We start from the raw sequence: 14,254 nt of genomic DNA on the forward strand, positions 1-14,254 counted from the left end.
CAAGGAGGGAAAAGTAATAAAATCCTCATAGGGGTTTGTTATAAGCCACCAAATGTAACAGAAACCACTGAAAATGTATTATTGAAACAAATAGACAAAGCAGCAAATCACAATGAGGTGATTATTATGGGGGACTTCAACTACCCCGACATAGACTGGGAAACTGAAACCTGCACATCTCAGAAAGGAAACCAATTTCTGTCAGTGACCAAGGATAATTATCTGTCACAACTTGTGCAGGGCCCAACTAGAGGGACAGCCCTTCTGGACTTAATATTAAGCAACAGGCCAGATAGAATAACAGAAGTACGAGTCGATGGGCACCTAGGGAACAGTGACCACAATATAATACAACTCCACTTGTCCTTCAGTAAGGTGCCCTGGAAGGGGGTTACAAAAACGCTGAATTTCAGGAAAGCAAAGTTTGATCAGCTTAGAGAGGACCTTCGCCGAATTGATTGGGACAATGTCCTCAAAAATAGGAGCACAGAAAATAAATGGGAAATATTTAAATCAGTTTTACACACCCACTGCGAGCTAGCCATACTGTACAGAAATAAAAGGGCTAGGAACAGGAGAACACCAATGTGGCTAAATAAGGATGTAAAAAGGGCAATAAATAACAAGAACAAGGCATTTAGGAAGCTAAAACAAGAAGGCAATGAAGAAGCATTAAAAAGTTATAGAGAAAAAAATAAAACGTGTAAAAAACAAATACATTTAGCAAAAGTGGAAAGTGAGAGACTCATTGCTAAGGAAAGTAAAACAAACCCCAAACTATTCTTTAATTATATAAACAGTAAAATGATTAAAATTTATGGTGTCGGCCCTTTAAAGAACAATGAGGGTGAAATCATAGAGAGCGATGTGGCAAAAGCAAATTGTTTTAAATACTTTTTTCTCAACAGTGTTCACACAGGAAAAGGATTTGCCAGGGGAAATGCAGAGTGATAATGTAAACTCCCCATTAAGTATTACCTGCCTAACCCAGGAAGAAGTGCAGGACCGCCTTAGTAAGATTAAAATTGACAAATCACCAGGCCCTGATGGCATTCACCCTCGGATATTAAGGGAGTTAAGTAATGTGATAGACAGGCCTCTATTCCTTATATTTAAAGACTCTATAGAAACAGGGTCTGTTCCTTTTGATTGGCGGCAAGCAAATGTGGTACCAATATTCAAAAAGGGGTGTAAAAGGGAACCTGGAAACTATAGGCCGGTTAGCTTAACATCTGTTGTGGGTAAAATTTTTGAAGGGTTTCTAAGGGATACCATTTTGGAATATCTCAATGTTAATAAATGTTTAACTCCATATCAACATGGATTTATGAAGGATCGCTCCTGTCAAACTAACCTGATCAGCTTCTATGAGGATGTAAGCTCTCAAATGGACCAAGGAGAATCATTGGATGTCATTTATCTCGACTTCTCTAAAGCATTTGACACTGTCCCACATAAAAGATTGGGCTAGGGAAAATGTGTGTAGATGGGTAGGTAGCTGGCTTAGTGATAGAAAACAAAGAGTGGTTATTAATGGCGCATACTCAGATTGGGCCAGGGTTACTAGTGGGGTACCACAGGGTTCTGTATTGGGCCCCCTACTGTTTAATATATTTATTAATGATCTAGTGGATGGCTTACACAGTAAAATATCAGTATTTGCAGATGATACAAAACTATGTAAGGTAGTTAACACAAAGGAGGACAGTTTGCAACTACAGACAGGTTTGAGTAAATTTGAGAATTGGACTGAAAAATGGCAAATGAGGTTTAACATAGATAAGTGTAAGGTTATGCACATGGGAAGGAGAAACAGATACTACAATTACTTACTAAATGGGAAACTGCTGCGGAAATCAGATATGGAAAAAGACTTAGGCATCTTAGTCAGTAAGAAGCTAAATTGGAGTGCCCAGTGTCAGGCAGCTGCCACCAAAGCAAATAGGGTCATGGGATGCATTAGAAGAGGTCTGGGGACACGAGATGAAAACATAATTCTCCCTCTGTACAAATCACTCGTCAGACCACACTTGGAGTATTGTGTGCAATTTTGGACGCCGGTGCTCAAGAAAGACATTACTGGACTTGAAAGGGTTCAAAGGCGGGCTACTAAAATGATAAATGTAGTTGGTTCACTACAATACCCAGAAAGGTTATAAAAATTAGGTCTATTTACTCTAGAAAAGAGAAGACTTAGGGGAGACCTAATATATATGTACAAGTATATCAGAGGGCAATGCAGAGATCTCTCCAATGAACTGTTTGTACCAAGGACTGTGACAAGAACAAGGAGGCATTCTCTTCGTTTGGAGGAAAGACAATTTCTGCACCAGCATAAAAGAGGGTTCTTCACAGTAAGAGCAGTGAAACTCTTCCTGAGGAAGTGGTGATGGCTAACTCACTGAATGAATTTAAGAAAGGAATGGATGCTTTTTGTCATGATCCAGGATGGGGTTTCGCTTTGGCCCATCCTGGTCAGACTGGGGGTTAATTGTTCTGCCTCTCTCTGGCAGAGGGCGGCTATTTAATGTTCACTGGACCTAGGTCCGGTGTCAGTTATACTCCTGCCCTCGGCTGAGTTAGTTGACCTCTTGTATACGTGTGCCTTGTGCCTGATAACTTGTTGCTTGTTTGGTTGTGATCCGGTTCTGTCCCTGTTACGAGTTCTGCCTGCCCCTCTTGTACCGCACTAGTCTCTCGTGTATGACTCTCTGCTTGTGACTCGACTGCTCTCTGCTTGTCCCTTTGGTACCGCACCGCCCTCTTGTGTATGACCTTTGGCTTTGTCTGACCTCCCGTCTGTTTACCCCTTCTGTACCTCGTTTGCCCGTTCTGTGTATGACCTCCTTTTTGCCCGACTCTGAGTTTTCTACCTTCTCTGAAAGCAGGACGCCAAGCCCGGCTCCCTTGCAGTCACATGACCGTAGGTCCTGTGCCGGCTTGCTAAACGTCAGCGTTCAGGTCCTGTGCATCAGTACTTTCTGGCTGTTCTTGTCCCCAGGGGTCCCTACAGTGCGGGTGAGTCCCTGCTCAGCGGAGACTGTATGCCGGCGCTGTCAGGATCCTGATATTATTATAACTGACCCATACTATTTTTTTTTTTCCTCTGCTCCCCTTCCCCTGTGTGTGATGGATCTTATGCACGCTCTTTCTGAGGAGGTTAAGCACCTGACTCAGATGTCTCAGAAACTCCTTGGAGAACAACGAGTCCTGGCTCAGTCTCAGCAGCTGATCGCTGACACTGTGCAGGGGGCTTTTTTATCGTGGGATGTTACATTAGTTTCCCCTGAGTCTCCGGTTAAGTTACTGGATGTCTTTTCAGGAGATAAAAAAAAAATTCAGAGTTTTCAAAGAGGGCTGTAAGCTTTTTTTTTCATTAAGACCACACTCATCTGGGGATGAAAGTCAGAGAGTGGGGGTCATTATGTCTCTGTTAAGGGGAGCCCCCCAAGCTTGGGCTTTCTCCCTTCCGACCACGGCCCCTGAGCGTGTGACTGTGGATGCATTTTTTGAGGCCCTGGGGCATATTTATGATGAGCCTGATCGGATGCGTATGGCTGAGGACATGGTGATGAGTGTGTGCCAGGGGAAGCGCTCAGCCGAGTGGTTTTGCTCAGAGTTCAGACGCTGGGCTGCTGAGGTCTGCTGGAATGATGCCGCCCTCCGGGGTTTGTTCCGTAGAGGCCTGTCTGAATGTCTGAAAGATGCCTTGGCTCTCCACCCTCCGCCTGATTCCCTGGAGGAGGCTATAACACAGGCCGTCCGAATGGATCGCAGGCTACGGGCGAGGGAAGTGATGCAAATTGAGACAACGCTATTCTCGCAAGGAAGGGGAGCCAGTCCTACATTGGAAATCATGGAGGTGGGAACCATCGACCTCAAAGAGACTGAAAGGAGACAACGGTGTGAGGGAAAATGCTGTTTTCACTGTGGCGATTCTGGACATTAGAAAAAGGATTGCCCCTCCCGTCCACTAACCAACAAGAGACTGAGCCCGAGTGATTATCGTGGAGGTCACACAGGCTCTCAGGTACCCTTTTCTGCCTTCTCTAAAATGTTGTTGCAAGTGGAACTCTTTTGTGGGAGTGTCTACACATCCACTTCTGCCTTTGTGGATTGCGGATCGTCATTGAACTTTATTGACTCTGACTTAGTGTCCAGGTGTAAGTTAGGGACAGTTAGGTTGGAGACTCCTATTCACATTGTTGCCATTGACAAAACACCACTGGTTAAGAATGACGTTATGCTTCGTACTGAAGAGTTTCTCCTTAAAGTGAGTTCCTTGCACCAGGAACATATTTCATGTTTTGTGATGGACAACCTGCCTGCGGGACTGGTGTTGGGGTTCCCCTGGTTACAATTGCATAATCCTGTGATTAATTGGGAATCTCGGGACATTGTTAAATGGGGTCCCTATTGTTCTGAAAAATGTCTTGTTACTGTGTCTGTGTCGTCCGTGGGTCTGGAAGGTATTCCAGAGTGCCTGAAAGACTATACGGACATTTTCTCCGAAAAAGAGACTGAGGTTTTACTGCCACACCACCCATTTGATTGTGCCATTGACCTAGTTCCAGATGCTAAATTGCCCAAAGCCCGCTTGTATAACATTTCAGGTCCAGAACGGGCTGAGATGAATAAATATATTTCCGAGAGTCTCTGTAAGGGACACATTTGTCCTTCTGTTTCTCCCGTGGCGGCGGGGTTCTTTTTTGTAAAGAAAAAAAGACGGTGGTTTACGCCTGTGCCTCGATTTTTGTGAGTAAAATAAGATAACTGTGAGGAATACGTATCCCCTTCCACTTATTCCTGATTTATACAACCAGTTGTCCGGAGCTAAGTTGTTTTCGAAATTAGATCTACGGGGAGCATATAACCTTATCCGAGTCCGGGACGGAGATGAGTGGAAAACCGCTTTTCTCACTACTGAAGGGTTGTTTGAAAATTTGGTCATGCCTTTCGGCCTGACCAATGCTCCAGCGGTCTTCCAAAATTTCATAAATCACGTGTTCTCTGATTTTATTGGATGTTTTTTGGTGGTATATTTGGATGACATATTGATCTACTCTCTTGATAAACAGGCTCACATTGGTCATGTTCGGGCAGTTTTCCAAAGGCTCCGGGAGAACTGTCTCTTTGCTAAACTAGAAAAATGCTTATTTTTTGTTCAGGAACTGTCTTTTCTGGGGTTCATCGTGTCTGCTGAAGGGTATCGCATGGATCCTAATAAGGTGCAGGCCATTGTTGAGTGGGTTCAACCTTGTGATTTGATGGCTCTGCAGCGTGTCCTAGGATTCGCCAATTACTATCGTAAATTTATAAAGGGGTTCTCACAGGTGGTTAAACCTCTCACAGATATGACTCAAAAGGGGGCCGATATCAAAAATTGGTCAACCGCAGCAGTAGCGGCATTTCAATTTTTGGAAAAAATGTTTCATGTCTGCCCCGGTTCTTATTCAACCGGACCCGTCTGAACCATTTATTGTTGAGGTAGATGCCTCAGAGGTGGGGGTGGGGGCGGTATTGTGCCAGGGACCCGCCACTTTGACCAATTTAAGACCTTGCGCCTTTTTCTCAAATAAATTCTCCCCTGCGGAGAGAAACTATGATGTGGGGAATCGAGAACTTCTGGCCGTAAAGTTGGCCTTTGAAAAATGGAGGCATTTTTTGGAGGGGGCTGTCCATCCTATAACCGTAATTATGGACCACAAAAACCTAACTTACATTGAGTCAGCTAAAAGGTTGACTCCCAGACAGGCTAGATGGTCACTTTTTTTTCCCGATTCAACTTCTCGATCACTTTTCGGCCAGGATCCAAAAATGTCAGAGCGGATGCCTTGTCACGCAGTCTAGATGCGGTGTCCCCCCCGGAACCTCCATCCTCCATTCTTCAGCCTGGGGTGGTGGTGGCAGATATATCTAATATGTTGGAATGGGAGATTCGGGAAGCCCTATCTCTTGCACCTCCGGCTAAGCCGGTGGATAAACTGTTTGTGCCAGCTCAGTTTCGTCTCAAGGTCCTCCGGGAGTTCCATGACTCAGTTCTGGGTGGACATCCAGGGATCTCGGCCACTTGGAAGGCCATTGCTAGAGTATTCTGGTGGTCTTCTTTAGCCTCTGATGTTGGGGAATATGTGTCTGCATGTGATGTTTGTGCCCATGCAAAAAGCCCCCATAACCGGCTGGCCGGGGAATTGGTACCACTGCCAATTCCTAAGAGACCATGGACTCATCTGTCCATGGATTTCATCACCAACCTTCCCCCCTCCAAGGGTAATACCGTCGTCTGGGTTGTGGTGGACAGGTTTAGTAAGCAGGCACATTTTGTACCTTTGGCAGCTCTACCTAATGCGGAAACATTGTCCAGATTGTTTGTTGAGCATGTGGTGCAGTTGCATGGGGTACCCTTGAATGTGGTGTCTGATAGGGGAGTGCAATTTGTTTCCAGATTTTGGAGAGCTTTTTGTAAGAGGTTAGGTATTGGTCTGTCCTTTTCATCCGCTTACCATCCAGAGACTAATGGGCAGACCAAGCGGACCAATCAGTCTCTGGAGCAAATTCTGCGTTGCTTGACCTCAGCCCGACAGGATGATTGGTGTTCTGTGTTACCGTTGGCCGAGTTTGCATTTAACAACCGCATTAACCAGTCTACGGGTACATCTCCCTTTTTCTGCAATTATGGGTTTCATCCTCATTTTGGAGAATTTTCCCGTTTGAATTCTGGGTGTACTGGGGCGGATGAGACGATCCAGCGGTTGGGGGAGGTATGGCGGGAGGTCCAGAGAAACATTACGAAGGCCCAAGACAAATTTAAATTTTTTGCGGACAAAAAACGATCCGCGGGACTGATATTTCAGATTGGAGATAAGGTATGGTTGTCAACCAAGAACATAAGACACAAGGTCCCCTCTGCTAAGCTTGGATCCAAGTTTATAGGTCCCTATGAAATTACCGAAGCAGTTAACCCGGTGGCTTTTCGGTTGCGTCTCCCGCCATCTCTGCGGATCCCAAATGTTTTCCATAAGGCCCTTTTGAAACCTGTGAGGTCCGGTGGGGAGGGATCATCAGATTCCCCGCCACCGGTTTTGGTAGACGGGCAGTCAGAGTACGAGGTGGAACGAATTGTCGACTCCAGGTTGGTCCGTCGTGCCCTTCAATATCTGGTACAATGGAAAGGCTACGGTCCTGAAGAACGCTCATGGGTTCCTGCTCGATCGGTTCATGCGGATCGGTTGGTCCGAGCCTTTCACGCCAAGTACCCTGAGAGACCTGGGGGTCCGGTGGCCCCCCATTGAGAGGAGGGTACTGTCATGATCCAGGACGGGGTTTCGCTTTGGCCCATCCTGGTCAGACTGGGGGTTAATTGTTCTGCCTCACTCTGGCAGAGGGCGGCTATTTAATGTTCACTGGACCTAGTTATACTCCTGCCCTCGGCTGAGTTAGTTGACCTCTTGTATACGTGTGCCTTGTGCCTGATAACTTGTGGCTTGTTTGGTTGTGATCCGGTTCTGTCCCTGTTACGAGTTCTGCCTGCCCCTCTTGTACCGCACCGATCTCTCGTGTATGACTCTCTGCTTGTGACTCGACTGCTCTCTGCTCGTCCCTTTGGTACCGCACCGCCCTCTTGTGTATGACCTTTGGCTTTGTCTGACCTCCCATCTGTTTACCCCTTCTGTATCTCGTTTGCCCGTACTGTGTATGACCTCCGTTTTGCCCGACTCTGAGTTTTCTACCTTCTCTGAAAGCAGGACGCTAAGCCCCGCCCCCTTGCAGTCACATGACCGTAGGTCCTGTGCCGGCTTGCTAAACATCAGCGTTCAGGTCCTGTGCATCAGTACTTTCTGGCTGTTCTTGTCCCCAGGGGTCCCTACAGTGCGGGTGAGTCCCTGCTCAGCGGAGGCTGCACGCCGACGCTGTCAGAATCCTGATACTTTTCTTGTGAGTAACAGTATAGAAGGTTACGAATAACATAATATTATAGGTAGATGGTTGGCCCAGCTTAGGGGAAGGAACTTTTTTCCCTATGGAGAAAATTGGCTGCTACTCTGTGGGTTTTTTGCCTTCCCCAGGATCAACAATGCAGAACAGCTGCACTAAAAATAGGCTGAACTAGATGGACATAAGGTCTTCTTTCAGCCTTCAAAACTATGCTACTATCTTTAGAAAAAATAGCATGTGTACAGGAAAATCAAATGTGTAAATGGGCCAAAAATGAGTAGCAGGCTGCCACCAGGAATTTCAGGGCCCCATGTTGGCAAAATTTTCAGCCCCCCTTGAGACTCTTCCCAGGCTCCACCCCAGCTCTGCCTCCAACCCTCGAACATTCCACAGTCCCACCACCACCCACTCTTGGAAAAACTCCACTTCTGCACCACGTCTTCACCAATCGTATATTAACAATTCCTATCAAACACCAGATCACATGCATAGCCATCAGCTTTTGTTTTGGCCAAAAGATTTTTTTAAGCTGCCACCATGACAAGGTAGAAACTCTTTTGACAGGGCCCTACTCTAACCTATTAAAGATTTGTTAAATTACCCGGTACTCTTTTAGGTAAATTTGTATTTATTTTTCTTTAAGGGATTGTGTCACATACATTTTTTAAAATGAACACACCTCGTAAACACACGGCTCCGCTCCGCACACCTCGTACACACACGGCTCCGCTCCCTATACACATATGGCTCCACTCTGTACATCTCGTACACACGGCTCTGCTATCTGCTACATCCACCCTGTAAACCCCTCCTGACCCCACACATAAACTTACCCTCATCCAGGACCATGGCAACCAGCACAGCAGAGTCCTGCAGACACCGAGGCTTCTGATCTTGTGACCCCTGACTCCTCCCCACCTCTGACCTCATCACAGGTCCTGTGCGCACAGAAAATAACAGCCTAGGACGTCATTGCAGGCTATGCGGGGCTGCGGTGGGTCTATCTGGGAGGGCGAGGATGGGGTGCATGAGGGGGCGTAGCGGCTCAGTGCAGGAAGAATAGTGTCCCGGGTGGAACGCGGGGGAAGGGGGTCAAAAACGGGACTGTCCGTGAGAATCGGGACTGTCCTGTGAGAATCGGGACGGTTGGGAGGGAAATATGGTCTGGCCTGCAAGGCCCCTGACTCCCCCCGGGCCCGGTCGCAGTGGCCAACATACCACCAATGGTGTGTGCCAACCTTGTGAAGACTTACAGAAAACATTTGACCTCTGTCATTGCCAACAAAGGATATATAATTGAGATGAACTTTTGTTAATGACCAAATACTTATTTTCCACCATAATTTGAAAAATAAATCTTGCCAAATCAGACAAGGTGATTTTCTGGATTTGTTTTCTCATTTTGACTTATAATTGTGGTCTACCTATGATGTCAAGTACAAGCCTCTCATCTTTTTAAGTGGGAGAACTTGCACAATTGGTGGCTGACTAAATACTTTTTTCCCCACTGTACAAGGGACAAATAGCGTCACACCATAGCCGGACTACATATTACCACCATATAGTAAATGAATAATACCACATACAAGGAACAAATACAGCACACCATGACCAGACCACATATCACCACCACATAATGAATAATAATACCACATACAAGGGATAAAAACGCCATATCATGAGCAGGCCATAGATTACCACCATAAAGTAACAGAATAATACCACATGCAAGGAACAAATACTGCCACACCATGACCAGACCACATATTACCACCAAATAGTGACCGAATAAAACCACAAAGAACAAATACTGTCACACCATGACCAAACCACACATTACCACCACATAGTGACAGAATAATACCACATATAAGAGACAAATACCACCACACCATGGCCAGACAACATATTACTACCACAGTGACCAAATAATACCACATCCAAAGGACTTAAGCCGCCTTCACCGATTTTGTGACAGAATAGCGATATCGCTAGCGATATCGCTACATGTGACACTTACCTCCGACCCGGATCCCCGCTGGATATCGCTGATCGTGCGAGATCGGCCTGGTCCATTTCTCGTCGTCGGCTTCCTGCTGGCGCCGACGAGTGACACCATGGACTCGGGCGGAAGACGTCAGCAGAGCTGCGTGTGACAGGTAAGTGACGACCCCCGACCGCTGCTGCATCACTAGTGAGATTTGCCTGTTTGGCAGCTCACTAGCAACCATTTAGCGATGCACCAGCGATCCTGACTGGGTCATATCGTTGTCGGGATCGCTGGTGCATCGCTAAATGTAACGGGACCTTTAGTCTGTCATACCATGACCAGACCACATATTACCACCACATTTTGACCTAATGCTACAATACTGATCATTAATAAAAAAAACAATACTAATAATACCATAAGTGCCATTATACACAGGAGCTACGTACAAAGTATACAGTGTATAGTGCAAGTGTACTGGTAATACGGTGATTACCAGTGACATTATGCATAGGAACTCTGTATATACTGTCAGTGTACAGGTAATACAGTCATCACTGGTGATATTATACACAGGTGTACTGTATATAGTGTCAATGTACAGGTAATACAGTGATCAAAGGTGATATACACAAGAGCTCTGTATATAGCATATACTGTACAGGTAATACAATGATCACCAGTGACATTATACACAGGTGCACTGTATATAGTGTCAATGTACAGGTAATACAGTGATCAAAGGTGATATACACAAGAGCTCTGTATATAGCATATACTGTACAGGTAATACAATGATCACCAGTGACATTATACACAGGAGCCCTGTATATAGTGTCAGTGTTCAGGTAATACAATGATGACTGGTGACATTATACACTGGGGTTACTGTATGTACATAGTATACAGTGTATAGTGTCAGTGTATAGGTAATACAGTGATCACTACTGACATTATACACAGGAACTCTATATAATGTCAGTGTTCAGGTAATACAGGAATCACCAGTAACATTATACACAGGAGCTCTGTATATAGTGCCAGTGTACAGGTAATACAGTGATCACCAGTGGCATTATACACAGGAGCTCTGTATATAGTATAATGTATAGGGTCAATGTACAGGTCACACACTGACTCACTAGTGATGCCTTTAGTTGAAGTCCTTCATCTTTGTTTTTCTCCTTTATTTAGCACAGACCACCATCACTTCTTCCATCCAGGACTAATAGTGTTCCACATCCTGTTCCCATTTTTACTCCATTTTGGAGTGTCACATTCTTGGCCTCTTGTGTCTCCTTCCTGGTCCCTTGAGTCTCATTCTTGGCTTCATATATTCTCCCATTCCTGGCCCCATATGTTCTCCCATTCCTTGCCCCATATGTTCTCTCATTCCTGGCTCCATATGTTCTCCCAAATCTGATGTCACCCTATCTGCCCTAAGCATCCCTATGTACAGTTGTGGTCAAAAGTTTACAGACCCCGGCATAATTTTTGCTTTCTTGGACTTTTTTCAGAGAATATGAATAACACCAAAACTTTTTCTCCACTCATGGTTAGTGGTTGGGTGAAGCCATTTATTGTCAAAATACTGTGTTTTCTCTTTTTAAATCATAATGACAACCCAAAATATCCAAATGACTCTGATCAAAAGTTCACATACCCCATTTATTAATACCATGTATTAAGCCCTGCGTAGGGAAGGACAGGATAGGCACAGGATAGGCACTAGTCAATCCCCACTACCACTAAAAACAGATGGGATACACAAACAAGGGGAACACTTACCTTGAGTAGATGCAGAGAGAAACATAGACATCCTCCAAACACCAGAGAGGAAGATAGATGACTGCTATAGCTTCAAGCCTCAACAGGGAAATGTAAATGGAAATATCACCGGCGACTCCCAGCAGGAAGCTGGGAGTAATAAACACACCGGTCCAGGTGTGTCAACTAGAGCTGGGTGAAGATGCCACTGGGTCCTAAAGTCAGAAGGACTAGGAAGGAGTCTGAAAAGCCAACCACTGAGACTTTCTGTAGCCAGATGTGTGACTGCAGCCTCTGACACATCCGTGACACCTGTAGCTTCTCCTTATTTGCAGACCTACCATGATTTTCATATGACAGTGGTGCATGTCTACTAATCAGAAGATGTACCACGGATACCAGCAGGTAGGAGAAAGGCCCCAGAGCTCTTGCTTGGCAGCCACAGGCTCCTGAAAGGCCGCTTCAGCCTTTAGACCAAGGTCATCCTAAATGTGGAGCCTCCTTTGCTGTTACCAACAATCAATAAATGTTTAATTCTAACTAAAAGAACATGTGATTTATGACCCTTAATAACATGTTTCAAGACTGAACTCATCCCGTCTTTTTACCAGGTACATACTGAGCATTCTTATGGCATAGGTAAAAGTTATAAACCTGTGGAAAGTATAACGTGATTAAGACTTTTACATTACTCTGGTTCTCCTCATTTTCTCTCTATGAGAAGAATATATTATGCACGTACAAATGAGATAGCTGTGGGCCAAACAGCATGCATTTTCAATTTCAGTCGGAAGAAGGGAATAAGTCACTGCCAGATTCCTCTAGTAGGCCATATTTCCCACTGTGCCATATTCCAACTTGCTCTATCAGTCAGCTTCAATGTGAGGACCCATACTAAACACATAGTGTCCGTGCATAGACCACGAACACGGACTTCTCCAGGAATTCTATGTTACTCTTTGGGTTCATCAGCCCGAACATTGGGTGTTTCCCATGCTGTCATCTGTGTGACAGTGTGAGAAACACTGGCTCTGATATGCTTGTTACATAAATATAGGGGTCCCCATGCCATTTTTTTAAAAATATTTAATTAAATTATTTTAAAAAATGCTGTAGGGTTCCCCCCTTTTTGACAACCAGCCAAGCTAAAGCAAACAGCTGGGGGCTGGTATTATCAGACAGGTAAGGGGCCATGCTAAAAATAGCAGCCCATAGCCACTCCAGAAAAGCCGCATCTATTTTATGCGCCAATTCTGGCGCATTGCCCGACTCTTACCACTTGCCCAGGTGCAGTGGCAAGTGGGGTAATAGTTGTGGGGTTGATGTCAGCTTTGTAATATCAGCTGACATCACGCCCACAGATTAGAAAGGGAGAAGCGTCTATAGGATGCCCCAATTACTAACCCCAAAGTCAGATTGTAAAAAATACACAGAATAAATTGCTTTAATTGAAACAAAGATACAGACTCCTTTATTTGAAATAAATTCTCCCCTACCAGCTTTTTCACATTTATTACTGTAAAATAAAAAATAATCAACTACCATATTCCTCACCTGTCCCCCGGGAATCTCTTTGTGATGCTTTCCCACAAAGATCTCCAGCTCTACTACATCTGGGTGGTTTGTTGAGCGCTGGCATGATGCGACTGTTCACCAAGCCAGCCAGAACACACTGAGACAGGAGTGCGAGAATGCTCCTGCAGCGTGTAGCGCTGATTTGAGAAAGGTTACTGGAGTTCATGCTCAGTGAACCCCGGCCACCTCACTGATGTCACCACTCACTACTTGACAGGGGCGCACCTATAATGAGGCGAGTTGAGTCAGCTGCCACAGGCAGCAGGCAGATGCTTTGCACAGGGGGCGGCATTATGCGCGGCGGCATTATGCGCTCTGCTACCTGCAGCACCTACAATTTAGCCTCTGCATGCTGGTGCTGCAGTAGCGTGCAGAGGCTAGCAATTGATGAGGTCACATGAGGGAAGAAATCAGGGTCCCTTGATCATGTGACCCTTGACTCCTCCCCTCCTGTGACCTCATCAAAGGTCCTGTGGCACAGCCTTCTGTGTGTGCAGGGTTGAGCCTAGACTGTATGGTTGAGCCTAGACTGTATGGGCTCCTTCCAGGTCCTGACTGCAGCCCATACAGTCTAGCCGGCTCACATGTCCCCTCCCACTATGACACGCCCCCGGAAATGACATCACACCTGGAAGGAGCCCATACAGTCTAGCATTTACCATGTGGTGTGCTGGTTGCCATGGTGCTGGATGAGTAAGTTTATGTGTGGGGTCAGGGGGGGGTTTACAGGGTGGATGTAACAGAGCCGTGCGTGTGTGAGGTGTACGGAGCAGAGCCATGTGTGTATGAGGTGTACAGAGCGGAGCCACGCGTGTGTGAGGTGTGCGGAGCAGAGCCACACGTGTGCGAATTGCCCGGAGCAGAGCCATGTGTGTACAAGGTGTACAGAGCGGAGCGCGTGTGTACAGGGTGTACGGAGCGGAGCCGCGCATGTGCGAGGTGTATGGAGCAGAGCCATGTGTGTACAAGGTGTACGGAGCAGAGAAG

This window comes from Dendrobates tinctorius, unplaced genomic scaffold, assembly GCF_039654945.1.
Source record: "Dendrobates tinctorius isolate UK_male_01 unplaced genomic scaffold, ASM3965494v1 ptg000022l, whole genome shotgun sequence".
Lineage (NCBI taxonomy): Eukaryota > Metazoa > Chordata > Amphibia > Anura > Dendrobatidae > Dendrobates > Dendrobates tinctorius.